General features: G+C 50.0%; 3 non-coding genes across 3 annotated transcripts; all 3 read left to right on the plus strand.

The window, feature by feature from the left end:
* The first annotated feature begins 5,728 nt into the window (after positions 1-5,728).
* TRNAN-GUU (transfer RNA asparagine (anticodon GUU)) lies at positions 5,729-5,802 on the plus strand. Its single transcript has one exon. It is a non-coding gene; the product is annotated as a tRNA-Asn (tRNA).
* Positions 5,803-6,054: 252 nt separating this feature from the next.
* On the plus strand, positions 6,055-6,128 carry TRNAN-GUU (transfer RNA asparagine (anticodon GUU)). The gene has a single exon. It is a non-coding gene; the product is annotated as a tRNA-Asn (tRNA).
* A 260-nt stretch (positions 6,129-6,388) lies between these two features.
* On the plus strand, positions 6,389-6,462 carry TRNAN-GUU (transfer RNA asparagine (anticodon GUU)). The gene has a single exon. It is a non-coding gene; the product is annotated as a tRNA-Asn (tRNA).
* The last annotated feature ends 5,695 nt before the right edge of the window (positions 6,463-12,157 follow it).

The raw sequence follows: 12,157 nt of genomic DNA on the forward strand, positions 1-12,157 counted from the left end.
GTGCAGCGTGAGGAGGAGAGCTCTCCAATGGACCTGTCTTCAGCACATCCATCCGTGCCACCGGCTTCCCGCAGTTCTCAAATGCGCCCATCAGGGGACACTGCGCAAGATTCGTCTTCTGTCAACTCCAGCTCACAAGGTAAGCGTTCCTGCCCAGCGTATGCCAACCAGGTGGCTGTGCCGACAGCGTGATCGGTATCGTATAATGTGGCCATTAAAGCTCTGGCAGCCAAAAGCCTGACAGACATTCCGAACAGGATTCTTCAGGAGAACCTGGACGAGTGTATTGGGACCAAATGTTTTCGTGGCTTCACGGCTAGAACGAAAGCTAATACCATCGCTGCGTGGCTCCCGACTTTGGCTGCTGTCGAGCGTCTGCAAACGCTCAAGAACATATCGTTTACAAGGGAGGTCTCTGTGCCGGTCCAGCTGTACCTAGTAGAAGGTTCGGGCCTACAACGCTGTGTTGTTTACAACGTCGACGTTGCCGAAGACCAGACGACCCTCCAGCGTGAGCTGTGCTGTCCAACCCACCGTGTCATCCAAGCGCGGTATATGGGGAAGGGGCGTTCGTGCATCGTCACACTACAGGGCCCACCAACTCTCCCAGAACGACTTTACTACTACGGCTGTATTCTGCGGTCTCGCCCTTATAAACCGAGTGCTGTCTATTGCTACAGCTGTTTTAGACCTGGGAACATGCGCCTATCATGCCCTTTTTCAACTCAAGATGCGGCTCGGCCACAAGGCACACCGTCTTACAGGTGCAGACTTTGCAAGACTGGAGACCACGAGATCACCTCTCCAACTTGCCCAACAAAACAGAAAGCAACTGAGAAGGTTCGGCGTGGGATCCGTAAGCAAATGCCTCCGATTGAAAACAGAGCCCCGATACAGACATCTAACAGGTTTGCGGATCTTCGGTGGGATGAAGACGACTAGCCGGAGCTTTCTGAACCCAATCCACCTCCAGCCCCTGCACAACTGTCGTACAGCGATAAAGTGCGCAAGGATCGCCGTCGCCTTCAAGCTACACAAAAGCACAGCATACTGAAACCTCTGCGTGAGGACATGGCAGCAGTTGACGACCAAATTGCACGCCTTTTAGCCGAGGTCTCTAAGCTACGGCAACGCCGTGAACTGCTTGCTCGCCGTAGACAATCAGCGGAATCCCACTCCACGCCAATCAATTATGCAGCGCCTTCGACTACATCCAGCCCTCATGCGTTTTTTGCAGACTCTACCAGGTCTTCTGCAGCACTGCAGGATAACTCAACAACATCCCTCCTGCGATTTATGGTAAACCAGTTATCTAACCTGACATCAGTTTTATCACAATGATTGGAAGCCTAATCGAAAATGGCGAGTACACGTTGTTGTGGTGTGCTCCAATGGAAGTGCAGAGACCTCTCCACAAAGCTGGGAGAGCTCAAATCTCGACTTCGCATGAACAAGCTCCAGCTGTGGGCCCTGCTACTGCAGGAGACCAATGCCTTGCCATCCATTCCGGGCTTTAATGGATACATGTCTCCTTCAATGAACGGCCGTCGTGTGCACACTGTTGCCCCTCCGGGAAAAGCGGCGGTGTACGTTTATGCGCGTTTTACTCAAGTTCGCCTCTCTCTAGAAAACTGGTGCACCTCATATCAAGAGGTAGTCGCAGTGGCTGTGAAGCTTCCCAAGGCAACTGTTGTGGTCGTGTCATACTATGTAAGACCCGCCGGTAGAGCTCCCTCCCGCATCAATCTGGGGTGGTTGTTAACTCTACGATGACAGCACCCAGGGAGGCCTGTTTTAGTCGATGGTGACTTTAACGCCCCTCATCCGGACTGGGGGTACCCCACTTCAAGCCCCCGTGGGAGGCGTGTGCGGGACGCATTCGCAGATGCACTGTTTGTTTTACTCAACCATCCAGATTCAGCAACGCGGACTGTGCGCCATGCTCGCCGTCCAACATATGATCCGGACCTTACGTGGTGGTCAGGACCCCTGGACTCCATCGTGGCACCTGCAGCCAGACTGCTGGGGTAGTGACCACCATCCTGTCATCATCGGTCCCCATCCATCAAGGGCCCGCCGATTACGCCGTAGGTGTTCTGTGGTGAATTGGGACAAGTTTCGCACCACCGTCGAAGATCTCTCTGAAATCATCTACACTACTTGTGGACTGCTTACAAACTGCGCTGAATAAGGCTACTGCTGTCACCTGGACGGACGTGAATCGCCGGGCGGCGGATGTTGGTCTGCTTTACCTGTGGGCTGCTCGCCGACAAGCGGAGATGGCAGCTTCCCGAGACCCGACTTCTGCGCAAGCACGGACAAGGCTGAATTACCTTACTGCCAAGGCTCGCAGATATGAACGCGATCACTCGCGACGGCAGTGGCATGCGTTTGTGTGAGCAGTTCTCGACAAAGTCATCGAATGCTGCTCTCTGGCGAACGTTTCGTGCAATGAAACATGGTTCCTGTCGTCCTGACGCAGCGGCCACAGCATGCTTCGCAGCTAACTTGGCTCCGGATGATTTCGCCAGAGAGGCAGCGCGGAAGTTTTTTCCCAAGTATGATGTGTTGCCTCCAAGGGTCATAGGATAACACTTGGCTGCCATTCCAGCATGCGTCGATAAGCTCCCATCTACAGCCGACGCCGAGGGAATTGCAAGCCCATTTTAAATGCCCGAGTTGCAGAAATAGACGATGCCCGTCTGAAGACTGCGCCCGGTCCGGACTCCATTCCGTACGAGGTTTACAAGGACTTAAGTACCGCTGTACATCCTCAACTACTCGCCGGCGTTAACAAGGTATGGATAGAAGGCGTCGTACCAGAAACTTGGAAATCGGCTGTTGTGATCCCCATACCAAAGCCGGGGAAGTCGCCGACAGACCTCGGAAATTTCCGGCCTATATCGCTTACGCCAACATTACGCAAGCTTACCGAAAAAATGCTTGCCACACGACTGTCGTGGTGGCTTGAGCACCATGGTTTCTATCATCCCGCCCAAATTGGTTTTCGTACGTCCATAGGTACAGAAGATGGACTGGCTGTCTTGGCGTCAGCAGTTCTAGCCTCAACTCACAGCCACAAGGTACGTACTGTACTGGCCATAGACGTTGAAAAGGCGTACGATAATATTAGTCATGCTGCCATCCTGGAATCGCTTGACATGCTACATTTCCCCGTTAGAGTGCGCAATTTTGTTAAATCCTTCCTTGAAGGCCGACACTTTCCACACGCCTCAGTGGTGTGGCCGTAGGATCATTTGTGCCTCTTCGCAGCGTTCCTCAGGGATCGGTGTTATCGCCAACATTATTTAATATTGCTTTTATCCCCCTTGCTTGGCGCTTGTATGAAGTCTCCGAGATTAAGTTCTTACTGTATGCTGATGACATAACGGTGTGGAGCACTCACAACGACCTGATCACTCAAGCAGCAGGCCTACAATCAGCCATAGATATTACGTCGACTTTTGCTTCTTCAATTGGTTTGCAGCTTTCAGTGAGTAAAACTACTTTCGTGTCAGTCGCCAACCGCTGGGAGCGCCGTAAACTGGCTGCAACACCAATTCGTCTCCATCTATCCGGAACTCCAATTTAAGAAAGTTCGACCGTAAAAATATTGGGCTTGAGAATACACGAGTCAGGAACAGGTACTGCTTGGCTTTCTCGGGCTAAAAAGCAAGCAATTCAGGCGTTGGGTCTGATTAGACGCATTGCTCCTAAAATAGGCGGAGCCTGCTCTCATGTTGCACGACAGTTGGTGCGGGCGGTTGTGCAACCGCGCCTCGTTTACCAAGCACAATTCCAGCATTTGACAATGGCTCAATGGGATCGTCTAGAAGCTGTTAATCGAGAGGCAATGAGGGTCATCACTTGCCTTCCCCGCATTACCCCAATCGTGGCGCTCCAAGAACAGCTGAATACACTAGATGAGCTGGTGCAGCAACGACGCGATGCTCGCCGCCTAAAGTCAAGCCTTACACACACCACGCGTGCACTCAGGGCATATGCTTAATCGCACTCCGTTCTACAGCCGCCCCCGCCAGTTCTTCCTCCCTGGCGTTTTGTGCAGCTAAGCGGGAACAAGCCCATTGACCTACGTCGGCCATCATCTACCCGCGCGGCATCGTCGTTTCGCGACTGAATTTTAGAGCAAGACGCCAATCTGCCGCATGGCTCCATCGTTATGTACGTTGACGCAAGCATTCAGGCCTGCGAAACAACAACAGCAGTTTACTGTCCTTGCTAGCCTGCTCTGAACAAAACGTCAAGGTTTCGCCTCTCAGAACTTCCTTCCACCTTCTGTGCAGAGATGTTTGCGGTTCAAGAGGCCCTTTGCTTTGTGGCCGCCGTTCCCATGCTGCTCACGGCCCGCATTGTCATTCGCACCGACGCTCTTCACGTCACACGCCTACTACGACGAGTCAGTCGCACCCCAGAAATCTGCCAAGACATCCATCGTCTAGCGGCACGCATCCCTCAACAAATCCGTATTGAGTGGGTCCCGCGTGACCTCCTGAGCGCACAAAGCCGCGCAGATTCTGCGACCCGCCTTTCGACCCCAACCACGTCTTTGCCTCGAGTCCTCACTCTGGATGACACCGCCCTCCTTTTAACAAGGAAGGAAGACCTCCGGCGCCGCACATGTGCTCTAATTCCTCCGTGTGCGGTAACCCTCCCCCGTGGTCTTAACCGTGCAGAGGAGGTTGCGCTTCGGAGAATACGGGTCGGGGTTGCCCTAACACCAACTGTGACTCGCAAGTGGCCGGATTTCAAAGATTTATATCCCCGCCCCGGGTGTCCAGTCTGCAAGAACAGAGACAGAGGCGGATATCCACCACCTGTTGTGGGACTTCCCGGCGCTGAAGCCGACGAGAATTCGGCACCTGGCGTCAGTGGGACTCTCACCGGTCAATCCGGATTCATATATTGCATGGACACAGGGTCCATATCATCGTTCACTTCTTGATTTCGTCAGATCAGCTCAACTTTTTTCATTTCTTTAAACATCTTACTCATCTCTCACTTCATAGTTTTTATGCTCTGAGGCAATAAACATCGCTTCAAAAAAAAGTAAATGTAGGCGGACTTAATTGAAAATCTACTGCCGACACCATTGTACAGGTCCGTTTACTGTGGTGGCCCAGGAAAGGACGTTTTAAAACGGGTTAGAAAAATTCCGGAAAGACCTGTCAAATTCTTTTTCGTTAAGCTGCACATGAACACACTACCCGTAAAAGCGTGGCTAGATCAGAAAGGGATTTTTGTACCCTGGACGATCAACTGCTTACTCCGCAAAAAACGAGAAACTATTGGACACGTATTTATTAACTGCTGGGACCCTATATTCCACTGGGACATTCTGCAGCGAACCCTTAAGAAACAACTACCAATAAGCCATACGGGATCCGGTTTCTCCCAGTCAAGTGTGATGAAGGCATTCCCTTTGATATGTTGATGCTACTGGGCCTGCACAGTCTGTGGCAAACCTGAATGGAAGTCCGCCATGCTGATGTTACTGTTCACTCTACGCAAAACAAAAACTTTATCCAGCATATGATCTACATGAGAGAAGTCTATCAGGCGTTACCTTACCCCCCTCAGTGGATTAATGCGTTTGATTATTTGGTGGGCCTGAAGAAATTTTAAATTTACTCCTCCAACCGAAGACAGGCTGGTGTGTTTTGTCTGTATATTGAATGTCATGATACCGGTAATAAAGAAAAAAAACTCGGCCTCCGTGGCACAATCGGCTAGCGCGTTCGGCTGTTAACCGGGAGGTTGGAGGTTCGAGCCCTCCCGTAGGCGATCTAATGTCTTTGTTTCTCATTTCATCCCCTCCCTCTCTTTTTGGTTTTAATCATTAGCGCTTGTCCGCACCTTATGTTTCGCTGTTCTTATATGCTTCTTCTCTGCCTTGGTGATCTCTGAGAGAGCTCTGTTACTCTGCTTCTTCTGCCATTTTATGCATCCCCACTTCCTTTAGTTCGACAATGAACCCTAACCTAATCGCCCAGCTTGCCACCCTTCTTGAGTCAAGCTGTGCTCTCGTGCCACTCGGCCTCCGTGGCGCAATCGGCTAGCGCGTTCGGCTGTTAACCGGAAGGTTGGAGGTTCGAGCCCTCCCGGAGGCGACCGTATGTTTTTGTTTTTCATTTCATCCCCTCCCTCTCTTTTTAGTTTTCATCGTTAGCGCTTGTCCGCACCTTATGTTTCGCTGTTCTTATATGCTTCTTCTCTGCCTTGGTGATCTCTATAAAAATGAGCGAGCTCTGTTACGCTGCTTCTTCTGCCATTTTATGCATTCCAACTTCCTTTAGTTCGATAATGAATCGTAACCTAGTTGCCCAGCTTGCTACACTTCTTGAGTCGAGCTGGGCTCTCGTGCCACTCAGCCTCCGTGGCGCAATCGGCTAGCGCGTTCGGCTGTTAACCGGAAGGTTGGAGGTTCGAGCCCTCCCGGAGGCGACCGTATGTTTTTGTTTTTCATTTCATCCCCTCCCTCTCTTTTTAGTTTTCATCGTTAGCGCTTGTCCGCACCTTATGTTTCGCTGTTCTTATATGCTTCTTCTCTGCCTTGGTGATCTCTATGAAAATGAGCGAGCTCTGTTACGCTGCTTCTTCTGCCATTTTATGCATCCCCACTTCCTTTAGTTCGATAATGAATCGTAACCTAGTTGCCCAACTTGCCACACTTCTTGAGTCGAGCTGTGCTCTCGTGCCACTCAGCCTCCGTGGCGGATTCCATTTCCGGCCGCCGAGGCGAACGGGCGTGTGTGTCACGAGCTCCGTAAGAGCGGTTGCAGCGGCCCAGACGGGCCGCGGTACTAGGGGTGTTGCCAGCGACGACCAGGAATGTCAAGTGCTTCTGCCTCAGCTACCAACAGGTCGTGTTGTTTTAAATACCGTTCTTTTTTTGCATACAGATGTGCGGTCTCGACCGTATCGTGTGGAACATTTCCGAGATGCGCTGGCTGGCTTATCGCTGCTGTCCGACGTAGTCGCTTTGGGGGCGTGTCAGATGAGCCATGTTTTGGCAGTGACATTTAAAAGTGACGAAGGTATGAAGAAGATACTCAGCGAGGGCGACATAAAAGTGAAAGAGCGACGTTGTGTGGTCATCGACTCTCATAATCAAGACATTCATTTGAAGCCACACTGGATGCTGCATAACGTGCCGGATGAAGACATACGCTATGCCTTTTCATCATATGGAAAGGTGACTGAAGTTACAAGGGGACGGTGGCGAGTCCAAGGCGTCCAGGACAAAGGGTCGTTGATGCGACTCGTGACTCTTAGGCTCAAAATGGGCCTGTCGGTCGACGATTTGCTCTATCAAGTACGCATTCCAGGGGAGCAGGCACTCGTTGTTGTCCCGGGGAGTGCTCCACTCTGCCTCCGGTGCCGTAACACAGGCCATGTACGACGGGAATGTCGTGTTCCGCGTTGTGCGCTTTGCTGGCGCTACGGGCACGGCGAGTCTGAGTCCGTGATAACGTACGCCAGTGTCATTCGACTGAGAGGGAAAGAGGACGTCTCCGAGATGCTCCCGGACGAGGTCGACGCCGAAGAAGTTTCAGGTGGCAACGACAGCGTGCCAAAGGTTACACCTGAACTGCCTCCTGAGAGCACCGACACGGACAGAAAGCAGAAGGACGTCAAGCACTTCGAAGCAGGTTCCAGCGACCTCGAAGCCAACAGCGTAGGTGAGCCGGAGGAAACGCCCGGAGCTGAGGAGGGCGTCGTCGATATGGACGGCGTTGAGGCAAGCGGAAGCGGAGCAGCGGCCAAAAGATCGCTCAAGGAAACGTTAGGCGACGGCGAGCTCCCTTCTCTCAGCAACGATGAACCACCGCCCAAAACGGTGGGGGGACGCCGGGCGTCTTTTCGCCCGAAACCTAACATCCCGCCGGACAGAAGACCGCTACAAAGAGGTATCAGATCCAGCGACACATACGCTCGGTCTAGTCTCGCATGACTTTTCCCCTGAAAATGTGTGTATTGTCGTCTTCCCGCGTTCGACAAAACCATGCCGACATCTTCAAGGTTGTGGTCATTGATTAGCGTGCTCAAAAGTTCATCGCTTTTATCTCTAACGTGGTGATTGTTCGCCCGATCTTCCGAAAAACAGACACAGTTAAAATCACCCAAAAGAATAACAGCCTTATTGCATTTGATGTAAGATTCAAGGTTTTCGAAGAAGATAAATCGGTCTTGCATATCATTTGGTGCATACACACATATCAGTCGCCATTGCGAACCCGAAAAAAAGGAAGTTTAAAACAATTAGCCGGCCGTTTTTACTGACAGAGACTCCTCAAAAATGCCAGCGCATTTACGTGTTAGGACGGCACAACCACCAGATGTACACGGGTACTCAAAAAATCCCAGGCCGCTCCGAACGGCCGCGGAGCGGCTCCTCTCCGCTATCGGGGCGCTGTTATCGCATGCTTGTCTCGCCGCGCTTGTGTTTCCAGGGTATGCGCAGAGAGGGAGTGATGCCCCCCCCCCCCTCTCGCTCTCCTCGATAACGAAGCAGTGAAAAAAATAGTGCGGCGTACACCTGCAGCGTTCGCTCTCCGTATTCGGCTGTGGTGCAGCGCATCGCGGTGCAGACGATCATTAGCGTAAAGTGACGCACTATGCTTGCGGCCGTATTTAGTATGACTTCGTGTGCTTCTTCCTACGTTTCGGTTTCCTGGCGTACGATATAGTGCATTTACCTTCACCTACGCCAGGAAACCGAAACGTAGGAAGAAGCACACGAAGTCATACTAAATACGGCCGCCAGCATAGTGCGTCACTTTATGCTAATGGTCGTCTGCACCGCGACGCGCTGCACCACAGCCGAATACGGAGAGCGAACGCTGCTGGCGTACGCCGCACTATTTTTTTCACTGCTTCGTTATCGAGGAGAGCGAGAGAGAGGGGGCATCACTCCCTCTCTGCGCATACCCTGGAAACACAAGCGCGGCGAGACAAGCATGCGATAACAGCGCCCCGATAGCGGAGAGGAGCCGCTCCGCGGCCGTTCGGAGCGGCCTGGGATTTTTTGAGTACCCGTGTACATCTGGTGGTTGTGCCGTCCTAACACGTAAATGCGCTGGCATTTTTGAGGAGTCTCTGTCAGTAAAAACGGCCGGCTAATTGTTTTAGACTTCCTTTTTTTTCGGGTTCGCAATGGCGACTGATATGTGTGTATGCACCAAATGATATGCAAGACCGATTTATCTTCTTCGAAAACCTTGAATCTTACATCAAATGCAATAAGGCTGTTATTCTTTTGGGTGATTTTAACTGTGTCTGTTTTTCGGAAGATCGGGCGAACAATCGCCACGTTAGAGATAAAAGCGATGAACTTTTGAGCACGCTAATCAATGACCACAACCTTGAAGATGTCGGCATGGTTTTGTCGAACGCGGGAAGACGACAATACACACATCTTCAGGGGAAAAGTCATGCGAGACTAGACCGAGCGTATGTGTCGCTGGATCTGATACCTCTTTGTAGCGGCTACTCCGTTACGCCCGTATCATTTAGTAACCACTGTATAGCCTCCTTTACGCTAGGGACGAAACGAAAGCAGTCAAAATTTAATTGGCAATTGTGGAAGCTTAATTCGAAACTGCTCGAGGATGTCACTTTTGTTAATAAAGTAAAAGAAAGGATTGGCGATGTGTTGACAAGAGAGCCCGCGCAATATTCGGTTGCGTGGGAGGAACTAAAAATCCAAGTAAAAATGATGGCGATTGAAAGGGGCACTATCCGACGCTACAACGAAACGTTAAAAGAAAAAGAGCTCAAACGGCAACTTGAATGGCTTGTAAAGATGGAAGGAGCGGAACCCGGTGCGTACACTAGAGAAGTAAGCAAAATTAAAAGCGAATTGAAACTGCTTGATGCGGAAAAATACAAAGCAGCAGTGATTCGCGCACGCGCAGAAAGGTTATGGCTGGGGGAAACCCCAAATAGTCGGGCGTTGGGCGATGAAAAACGATACGTTATGAAGAAGGAAATCAAACATATCTTATCAAAATGAAGTGTGTCCTGATAGCGCGGTAATTGCAAGGGCATTCGTCGAGCACTATAGGTATCTTTTTGGCGGCGCAAAGCAAGTGCAAAGTGGGTTTGAAGAGCAGTTTCTTGCTGCCATGACTAAGTTAGATGACGAAACTAAAGGGAGCCTAGAAGGTGCCATAAGCACGGACGAAATAGTGAGGGCGATAAAGGAATTAGCTGAAGGCAAGTCGCCCGGGCCCGATGGCTTAGGAGCAGCCTTGTACGAGGCTTCTGCGCCCGAACTGTCAGTGATCTTACACCGTGTGTACGCTGAAGCATACGAGCAAAATATACTGCCCCTTCTTTCAGGACAAGTAACATGGTGCTAATACCGAAAACAGAAGACTCAGAGAAGGTGATGTCGGTTGAGTCATACAGGCCAATTACATTAACAGACACTGATTATAAAATTTTAATGAAAGTTTTGGCGAAGAGAACAGAAACAGTAATTAAAAGTCTTGTGGGGCCTCACCAAACATGCGGAATCAAGGGCCGCACGATCACAAATAATACTCATATTGCGAGAAGTGTGTTAGAGTGCTGTGACGCGTTCGCAGGCCGAATTTCTATGTTGCAGCTTGACCTGGCGAAAGCTTTCGACAAGGTCTCGCATGAAACAATGTTCCAGGTGCTAAAACACATCAATATCGGTCACGTGATTACTGAAGGTGTCCGGATGGCTTAGAGTGACTGTACAACGCGTTTTTAATAAACAGGACGCTTAGTGAACTTGTTCCTGTTCAGTCATCAGTGAGACAAGGCTGCCCACTCTCCCCACTGTTGTTTGCCTTGTACCTTGAACCTTTTTGTGTTGCTCTCTTACGCCATGAAAGCATTCGTGGCTTCAAACTGCAGTCATCTGAAGTTAAAGTGTTAGTTTACGCAGATGATATCGCTGTATTTTGCGCGGACAGAAGCAGTGTCTATGAGGTGGTTCAAGTAGACGACAAATTTTGCAAACAGACGACAAATTTTGCAAACAGACGGGCTCCCAGATTTATTGGGAAAAGAGCGTTGGCTTCTGGCACAACAACTGGGACATGACTCCGGGCTGTTTTGCAAATATGTCGTGGACGGCGACACAAACTAAATACCTGGGAGTCCCGCTGCAGCATTACAAAGGAAATACGAATATTGGAAGGCAGAAATGGAGACCTTGAAAGAAAAAACTTCATCATGGCAAGGTCGTGGTTTCTCGATTTTTGCGCGGGCTACAGTGTGCAATGTATTTATTGTGGCAAAGATTTGGTATGTATTACAAGTTCTTTTTATGTCGCGCGCGAATGCGCAAAAATGCACAGAGCTTTTGCAGTGTTCATTTCGGGCTCGACTTGGTAGAGAGTTAGTCGCGGAGTTAGCCGCTCAAATCTTTTTCGATCTGTTCGCAATTGAGGACTTGGCTTATCAAATTTGTTTCTTAGACAGATTGTGTCACAGTTCGTTTTCTTACGGCACCAAAGTGATGGTTTTTTGCGCACAATGTTGCATCTTCGATTGGCTAAAACTCTACCTGATTTTATTGTTACCACAAGTAATGCTGTGAATCGTGGTGTAACTGGTCATCTGCACGAAATTGTTGTGTCATATCGCGTACTAACAGCACATTTTTCATTAGAGTAGTTGTCTTTGGTTAACAAAAAGAAGTTGTACAAAGACCTAATTGACATCATGATGCCAGTCCCACTGTACAGAGCGATGTACTGCGGAGGCCCAGGAGAGGACGTTTTGAAACGTTTTGAAACGTTTGAGACGATTTGAGTGAAAAAGATGCCAGTAAGAGCGTCAATTAAAGCTTTCTTTTTCAAACTGCACACTAATACTCTTTCAGTAAAGACATGGCTCGATGTCAAAAGGATTTTTGTGCCCTGGACAGTGAATTGTCTTCTGTTCAAAAAACCATAAACCATTGAACATGTTTTCATTGAATGCTGGGATCTTATCTTTTTTTGGGACATTTTACAACGCACACTTAAAAAGGAACTGCCAATCACCCCGTCAGGAATCAGGTTTTTAACTGCAGAGACTGATGATGACACACCGTATGACATGTTCATGCTCCTGGGCCTCCACAGTTTGTGGATGACAAGGATGGCTGTGCATGGGT

This window comes from Amblyomma americanum, chromosome 1, assembly GCF_052857255.1.
Source record: "Amblyomma americanum isolate KBUSLIRL-KWMA chromosome 1, ASM5285725v1, whole genome shotgun sequence".
Taxonomy (NCBI): Eukaryota; Metazoa; Arthropoda; class Arachnida; order Ixodida; family Ixodidae; genus Amblyomma; species Amblyomma americanum.